Raw genomic sequence first — 9,020 nt, 5'->3', positions numbered from 1 at the left:
GCCCACACCGAGCATCCCCGGAGCAGAGGCAGCCGCCGCTACTGTTGTCCGCGGAGTCTCGTCGAGCCGGCCATGGCGTTGTCGATGCCGCTGAACGGGCTGAAGGAGGAGGACAAAGAGCCCATCACTGAGCTCTTCGTCAAGGCTGGCAGTGATGGTGAAAGCATAGGAAACTGCCCCTTTTCCCAGAGGCTCTTCATGATTCTTTGGCTCAAAGGAGTTGTATTTAGTGTGCTAAGTGTCTGCATTGAGCGTCTGCCCCCTGGTGGTCAGTGCATGTCATAGCGACTTGTTCCACCGTTTGGTCGATTTGCATATTGGCCTTTTATTATATAGGATTCTAGTTAGATTGAAGGTGACTTCTAACTTCATTCTCCCCCTCTCTGATGAAATTGATAGAATGGTATAGAGGACATTAAGCTTTCTTTCAAATAGAAGGAGTTCTCAGAGTTTCACAAAATCAGTTTTCCTTAAAATCTAGAGATGTTTCTGGTTAACATGGAAAATAAATGTTAACTTTTGATCTCTTTGTCTTTCAGGTGGTGGCCAAAAAATATCGCAACTTTGATATTCCAAAAAGAATGACTGGCATCTGGAGATACTTAACTAATGCTTATAGTAGGGACGAGTTCACCAATACCTGCCCCAGTGATAAGGAGGTTGAAATAGCATATAATGATGTAGCCAAAAGACTGACCAAGTAAAACAGCACTTCTGAGAGAGGTCTTCACATCACTTCCTGATTAAGAATATGCTTTTTCTAACAGACTGCTCCTCTTCCTATAAAATAGAAATTTTATTTTGCATGAATATGGCAGTTATTCAAGATTAGGATAAAGGATAGATAAGGTATAGTAGCTATCTTTAAACATACACTCCTAAGCAGTATTATTTTAAAATTATTTTACCCTGCCTACCTCCCCTAACCCATATCCTCCTCTCTTCTAATTTGGAGACAGTTCATCACAAACTTTTTTACTTTAGAGGTAGTTTCCTATCTCTAGAGCCCTCCCCATTTTGTCCTTTCACTGTGTTATAGATGGCAGGACTTTTGAGGTGCAATGTTTAACTGTTAAAACTGGTAAGCATGACCTCATCAGTCAGCCCCAAACTGGTGCATAATGCATGGTACAAGGGATATTTATGTATTTTTGGAGTTTTATATTTAGTAAGAGTATATGAAAGGATTGCTACTGTATCAAAACCCTCTGTTTCAGTTTAGTCTGTCCTGGAGAAGTGCTGAAGGTTTCACCACCAGAGGAGAGAGCCTTCCACAGGAAGTCACTACAGATTTTGCTATTCTGTTTTGTACATGGATTTTCACGTTTCCTAAAAGCATTTATTCTTTACACCAATGATAACATCTGACACTATGTAGAAGCTAAAAGTTCAGAGGGAGGGATAATATTCTCAATCTTTTTTTGAGCATCTTATCCATATAAACTAAACCAACGGGCACCTTGTACCTGTCTCAGTGTGGTGTTTGCTAATGTACTTTGCCCAGTGCCATTCATTTGGAACATTACTGCTTTCTTTATTTTAAAACGCTCCTTTTTACGTCAGCATAGATCTTGCTGTTTGTAGATCTTTTGAGCAACACTACATAAACTACTATTTAGTTGACTTAGCTATAGCAGTACTATGAATAGGAAGGTAAAAATTAACACAGAAATTAAGGTTTGTCAAAATATCAAATAGAATAAAGCTTATGTGGGAAACCAAAAAACCCATTCTCCATCCTATATTGAAAATAAGACAAAACACACAGATTAGCAGCTGTTCCATCCACCCCCATTTACCGTTAGACTTTGGGCTTACGCCTTTTGGACTAAATTATAGTTGTTATGGTGAGTGCATATTTACAGCAGTTTTGCCTAATGTCAGCCATTGTGTTTCCTTCCATTACATTTTTCTGCAGCCACGTTGAGGAATAGCATTCTGCATGTTGTTTTTTTTTTAAATTGAAGTTCTAAAGCAGGAATTATTTGTGCTCTAACAAGAGAGGATGAGCTTAGTGAAAACAAAACGAGTTTGCTGTTTATTTACTCATTTTTTTTTCAATTGGACTTTCTGGATAGAGTTTTTACTACAGAACTTTCAGTAATTTTTTTTTATACCTAACTTGTTTAAGAAGCCTATTTCTCATAGGCTGTTTTTGGAAATTTTAAGTATATTGCTTTAAAATGGCAATGATTTCCTCCCTTTGATATGCTAACATTTAGTAAGCACTGGCTGTATGGAAGCAACCTGATTTTTATAAGCATACTGCATTTTTTTTTAATGTACCAGTAATTAGTACAAAAAGATAAGTAAAGCTCCATATTGTATCTATTTGGCTCAGGGAGATTTTTTTTTGTTGTTGCTTTTTCTTAAAATTCTCTATTGCTGATCAAAAGTTTGAGCACCCACCCACCTTTTGTGTAATTAATATTGGATGCTGATTTATCTGGTTCCAGGAAGAACTACTACAGGTTATCTATTGAGAAATTCTATAGCATTAGCTTCATTGGGTAGAAATGTTACATCTGCCACCACTACACAGACAGCCATCATCACTTTCCCTATTTTTAAATAGTGGTAACTTGGCATCCGGGTAATATTGAACCTTGCTTCAGAGCTTAGAGGTGAAAAAGAGTCAAAAGAAGGGGTGTTGTTCTTTCCAGTGAATGGTGGACTAAGTGGTGTGGAATAGAGAGCTAATGAGGAAAGAGCATCATTCCTTAGAATAAATAGAATGATGAAAAATACAGTCTAAAACTCAATTGTGAAGTATTTTTACCTTGAATATTTATTCTCTATCTTTGAAAAATTTATCCGATGATTGTTCTCTATCTTTAAAAAATGTATCCCATGATGCATCCCTCTCAATGTCCAAGGAACAGGTAGGACTATTACAACATTGATGAAGGCAGAATGATTTTTTCTCTGTAGAAAGACCTCATTGCTTTTATCAGGGAAATTAGTTAATGAAATTGAGATTGGCAAATGGACAAAAGGTGGTAAATAGGGTGATCCCAGCAAATGCTCTTTTACCCCATCTTATATTTGTACAAAGACGATAGCTTAAATCTTAGATTTGGGAATAAAAGTTTACATGACAATTCATGTGGTGTATGGGTTATATAATGGAAATCATCTGTTATTATTTCGGCAACTACTGAATCATTTCCCCCTTGACTTAAACCAACCAGGAGATTAGAGTCTGAGTGGAAGCTCTGTTTCCCAAGGGATTCTGTGAAGTTTTCGTGTTCAACAGTTGGAAGTTCTCCATTTCAGTTGATGACTTCCTTTAAAAAGAAAGAGTAAATGCAGTTTTTCTGTACAGCTCTGTTACCTTCTTTTACTAGGATTGTTGACTTGTGATGAAATTAATATAAGACTTTTTTCTTGGTAACTTTGGTTTAGACAACTTACCTTTAAGCCCCTGAGCAATCTGTATACAATTAAGACATTTCTGACACATACTCTTACCCTAAATTGATCAACTCTAGAATTTAGGCAGTTTTACTTCTGTTGAGTTTTGAGTCTCTCCAGAGTTGCATGTAAATAGCTTTTATTTCTGTGCATTTAAAATATCCATTTAGAAAATATCTACAAGGTAAACATGATAAATACATATTTTTTTCATGAACATTTTGATACACATTTCATCAAGTTGATTGATCAACCAATTTCTTATACTGGCTGTAATAGTATTTGATTCAAAGAGAGGGAAGCATTCATTATCTATATACTATGTGGGCTTTTTTATTCCATTCTTTACAAAGTATCAAATGTTGGGGCTGTCAAATTTATATTTTTATTATGGAAAAATGTTTCAACTCCCCAGGTCATAATGTTGAATAGAATTGGAGTATTTCCTTTAAAATTATTTGAAAAGGCAAATGAAAGCCTATTGAAGAATGCTTGTATTTTTCTTTTGTCTCTGGACCCAGTAAAAAAAAAAAAAAATTGAATTTGTTTCTTTTGTCTTACTAAGATAATGAATTCTTCATGTAAATTTCTACCAGTTAAATTCAAAGGATGACCAAAGGAGATGAAAACTCTATGGTTCAAATACTCAAGGAATTGTCTTCAACACAAGCCAATTTTGGCTTATAGACTATGCACACATAAATTGGTTAATATGTAGGCTCTAGTCCTAATAGGTAACATTAAGATAACTTGGGCATGTGAAAATCATCCTGTCTCTGTCCAGGGACCCATCTGCTCATCTCATACCTACACCTTCAGTTTTTCCCTCTAACCTTGGCTTGAGAGCTGTCGAGTTTTGTATCAGTGGTCATGTGTTCACAGGGTCACAGCCTTAACATGTTCAAATAGGGAAACAAGCTTTCCTTAAGGGAGCAGTGGCCAGAGAAAAGATCTGTAGGAACTCCCTAGCAGCCTGACTATCAGGCTTTCATCATATAAAAGGCTGAATAATATGAAGGGCACTATAACCCATAAGGAGGAGGGGAAAGTAACCATGAGGCCAAGAATACCCTATATGACTTTACCTTCAGCTTTAATTTTCAAAATCAGACCTACATGGAGAAGACATAATATCACGGTTTATAGAGGTTATCTGAACCTAGTGGCAATTTTTCTGGTTCAATTTTCACCTACCTACCACATGTGAACAATTTAAGAAATGCTGATTCTTGGTAAAGGGCAACATATATATATAGTGAGTCACAGGAAGACCAATTGGTCTAGAAGGGGAAGTGGACAGAGGTCATTTACTTCTCGTCTGCACCTCATCATTTTCTTCAGCAGTAGCTGGTGCTGGAACAGATCAAATTTATCGATCATTACAAGCCTCTCCTTGGTGATTTCAGCGCAATAGTTTTAACTCCTTCCGATTTCTGAGTAGCTATAGAGATGGTTTGGCACAATCTCCTTTTGCCTCTTGCACATGAGTTAATCCTGAGGGTACATTTTAGATAGCAACGTGCTCCAGGACAACAGGTCTCTATACAAATTTGTATGCTACTCGCGTAAACTTTGTGTATATGGAAAGTGTACACATAGTTCTTACTAATTCAGTGATATAGCAACAATTCAGCAGCAATATTAATTTAGTAATACAACAATAGGGAGGTATTTTGATACTTTATCACCGTGGTCGGCAAACTGCGGCTCTCGAGCCACATGCGGCTCTTTGGCCCCTTGAGTGTGGCTCTTCCACAAAATACCACGTGCGGGCGCGCACCTGCCGTGCGATTAAACTTCGTGGCCCATGCGCAGAAGTCGGTATTTTGTGGAAGAGCCGGTATTTTGTGGAAGAGCCACACTCAAGGGGCCAAAGAGCCGTATGTGGCTCGCGAGCCACGGTTTGCCGACCACTGCTCTATCATCATACAAACTCATTCTACCAACATTATTACTTGCATTAAAGGTAACAGTCATGGTGGCTTCAAAGCTTTGAATACGCAATTTGGCTAAATAATAATGATAATAATAATAATAATAAAACTCGGGTAATAATGATGATTAAAACATCTTTTAATCTAGCCCTCTTTTGCCTCCAGCTTGCAAACAACCAGTTTGCACACCTGGAATGTTATCTAACCTTCTTCTATACAGTTCCTCAGTCACGCCACCGAAATTGATTTTTTTTTAGAGGAAAAGACACTTATTATTATTATACTATATAACATAGTGAATATATGTGATTGTATTTTCTCAAATGGCAAATGAGAACAGGACAGCATTTTACTGAAAACCTCAGTATCATCTGTCTTTTGGAGGATTCAGTTTCCTACGACGTGTATGATACTGTCCGTAAGGATAACGGTGCTTAGTAGTAAATAACATTTTGCTAAGTTGTTCTATCATGGGTCTTTGCTCCAAGTGTTCATCTTTTACTTCTAATCTGGTTTTCAGTATTTGATCCTGTGTTTCTTCATAATTATGCACAGGATCTGGCCGAGGGATAGGCTTGGTGTGTTCATACGGAATATCCACAGAAGGATGGTAGCAAACTGTAGTCCTGCCATCAGATGTCAGAGCAAGTTCTACTTTGCAATTATAGTCATCTGGAAGAGAAGAGTATGTGGATTTATGACAAACACAGTATAAAGCTCCATTTTGGATTGGAAAGAAATGTTTCAAAATAGATCTGTTTGATATCGCCCATTTCACTGCTGATATGGCCATGGTGAATCAAGATGCTTAGGTGGTATGGACAAGGATTTGAAGAGACAATGCTTTTAAAATTTGCTTCTAGGCGTACCTATTTTCATCCCTTGAGATCTGCTCACTGGAGCCCGTCATCTTGCCCGAAATTGATTCTTGACCTGTATACCTCTTCCTTTTCTTCGAAATTTCTCATGCTGTGTCTTCCTTCCGTGTGATAAAATATGAGCTAGTCACTTTTTTGTTTTGTAGACCTTATATTTATACCTAAGGGTTTTTTTTTTAATGCTTAAGGTAGTTTTATTATGTATTTTAAATTCTTTCATATACTCTTTTGATGTTTACATTGACTTCTCTAGATAAATTATTGCTTCACCTATCAAGTAATCATGATGAAATTCCTCTTTTAAACTTCCTTGTGCTTCTGGCCAAATGTTTACTAGTAGTAAAAAAAAATTTTCAATGTGCATGCAAAGAAAAAGATATCATTTTAGAATGACTTGTGAAGTAATGCCAACCGTAAAAATAAGGCTGTTTTACAGAGCCAAAGCCTAAAAGAAATCATGTGATGACCAAGAAAGAAACATTTATAAAAGTTGACAGAAAGGCAGCCATGGAATTGTATTTCTTCAGGCCGAACCAGTGCTTATTTACAGCAGATGTCACACCTCTGACACTGGCGGGTGTGAAATGTTCTGGTGAAAAGCAAGCAGCTCTGGGGGTTTTAAGTTTTCAGCGTGGCTGCTGTCATGGATAAATGAGCCAACGTTTTCAGATCGCATATGTGACCTGATTCTTTCGTCTATACGAACACCTAATTGTGACCATTTCAAGATAAATATGAAATGTCTTTCCTTTCCTTCATATTTGATACCAGCACCAACCTTCTAAAAATACGCTATACCTTGAAGGTCAGCAGGACCAAACATGGTAGGTAAACTGGCCTGGGTTTCAGCCAGGATTAATTTAAATCTAAAGTTTGTATAGTTACAACACTACCACTTCAAAACTGCACGTGGCTTTTATGTAGAGTGTGTGTGTGTGTGTGTGTGTGTGTGTGTGTGTGTGTGTGTCCCGACCTGGACAGTCCTCCTTGGTCCTGTTGGGATCATGAAAGCCGTGCTGAAAGAGTGCCCACTGCCTTGAGGCTGGCTTCTATATCATAACAAACGTTTTACTCCCAAGAAATTGGAAAGCATTAAGCTATCTGTGTTAGGACATTTTTCTCCTTGTTTTTTCAACTTTTCCATTAGGCAGAACAGATTACCCGTCTGGGATGTTTTTTTATCATTTGGATGAGAGATAACATTTTTGTTTCAAATACAGCTTTAACTTGTGACCCAAAATTCATTATTAAGCTCTTTCTTAAGTTATGGTACAAAATAGCAACCTCTCAACAAATGGTTTTTGTTTCATGGTATTGTCACAAAGTCCTCCAACTACTTTTAAATATGATGGAATGAAATACAAAAATGTCTGGCTTATTAATTATACCTGATTGAAATGTCCTTACATGAAAAAGACTCCCTTTTGCCCCATTTCTCCAACAATTTCTCTCCTGTCCCATGTCCTCTGATATCTCTTAAAACTGCTACGTGTTCCATCCGTACCTCTCTTGATACTCTGCACTGCCATTCATCACATATCTGTCCCCACACATTGTCCATCTTATCTTGTTTCTAGGAGATGATGAAAGGTTTGTGATTAGAGCTATTACTATACTTTAGCTGGTTTTCAAGATACTTTGGTGCATTTTTAGCTGGCATTACCATATAGATGACATTGGCATTAATCAGGAAGTGTCCAAAAACTAAAAACACAAGATAATCCAAAAAGCAGTAAAGAGAAGACATCAAACAAGATAAAATATGTAACTGTATATATCTTACCAATCAGCTAACGAGTCACATTGATTTCATTAGGATCTAGTGCATATTACATGCTTGTATTTTTCTGTTTTTCATTTGAACTTATGAAAATGATTGCATGGGTATTATAAGTACTTGAATCCACTAACAGACAAGATATTTAGAAAATTTCTCATCATAGAACAGATAATAAATGAGGTTAGAACAGTGGTACGTTAAGAAAAAGCACCCTTTGAACTCAGTACAGATCCCAAGTCAGTTTAGTAAATGATCTGAAAACCGAGGTTTGGAGGAGACATAGAGTATTCATTTCCACTGCCAGCGGTTCTAGAGCTTGAAAGCACGTTCGTTCCCATGCCAAAACAGACTGGCCCTTGCTTACTAGTAGTATGAGTAGAACTAGGCAATACAGAACCATCCAAACATCTACCAGTTTATCTTGCACCAGAAAGAACTGAGTGGCAATTGTAGTGGTCATATTTTGCTTTTTAAAGATAATATTGCAAACCTAGGGTTGTAGACATCTGTTATGGACTTTCTTCCTCTCTCTAAGTATAGGGAAGAGTGCACGTAGTTACTTGATCAGTGGCACTCTTTTAGGCAATATGTAATTTAAATAGTAGAGCTTTTAAAAATCCTATGGCTAATAGATTTTATTAAAAGCAGTGATCTTGTTATTATACTTATATCCATAAGAAAGTAATTTTCTACTTAAGAACCAACAGAATGTGGCTGTGTCAGTGCTAAACTCAGGTTTTGCATACTAAACAAGTGTATATGCTTTTGAGAGCTATTTTAGATGCAGGCAACAGAAGGTAGAGAATTAAAAGAGTTGTTATGGGAAATCAATGAATGTTCATTGGTAATGATGGTCGAAGTTTAGAGAAAGCATCAATCGATTCAAGAGCTGTAAATTATCACCCATTCTGATCACATGGATGCCTACATTGAAACCATCCTTGATTGATGAACTAAGAATTGAATAATGGCCTAAGAAAAAGAGAAACCACTTCTGAAGCTAAACTCAGTAGA

General features: G+C 37.0%; 1 protein-coding gene and 1 pseudogene across 1 annotated transcript in view; one reads left to right on the top strand and one right to left on the bottom strand.

Moving 5' to 3' along the window:
• The window catches only part of LIN28B (lin-28 homolog B (C. elegans)), a 78,673-nt gene that overhangs the window by 57,999 nt on the left and 11,654 nt on the right, over nucleotides 1–9,020 (top strand). The window lies entirely within an intron of this gene.
• LOC102261749 lies at nucleotides 5,668–6,168 on the bottom strand (annotated as a pseudogene).

The sequence above is a fragment of the Myotis brandtii genome, unplaced genomic scaffold (assembly GCF_000412655.1).
Source record: "Myotis brandtii unplaced genomic scaffold, ASM41265v1 scaffold8, whole genome shotgun sequence".
NCBI classification, from domain to species: domain Eukaryota; kingdom Metazoa; phylum Chordata; class Mammalia; order Chiroptera; family Vespertilionidae; genus Myotis; species Myotis brandtii.
This window is presented reverse-complemented; position numbering and strand designations above follow the sequence as displayed.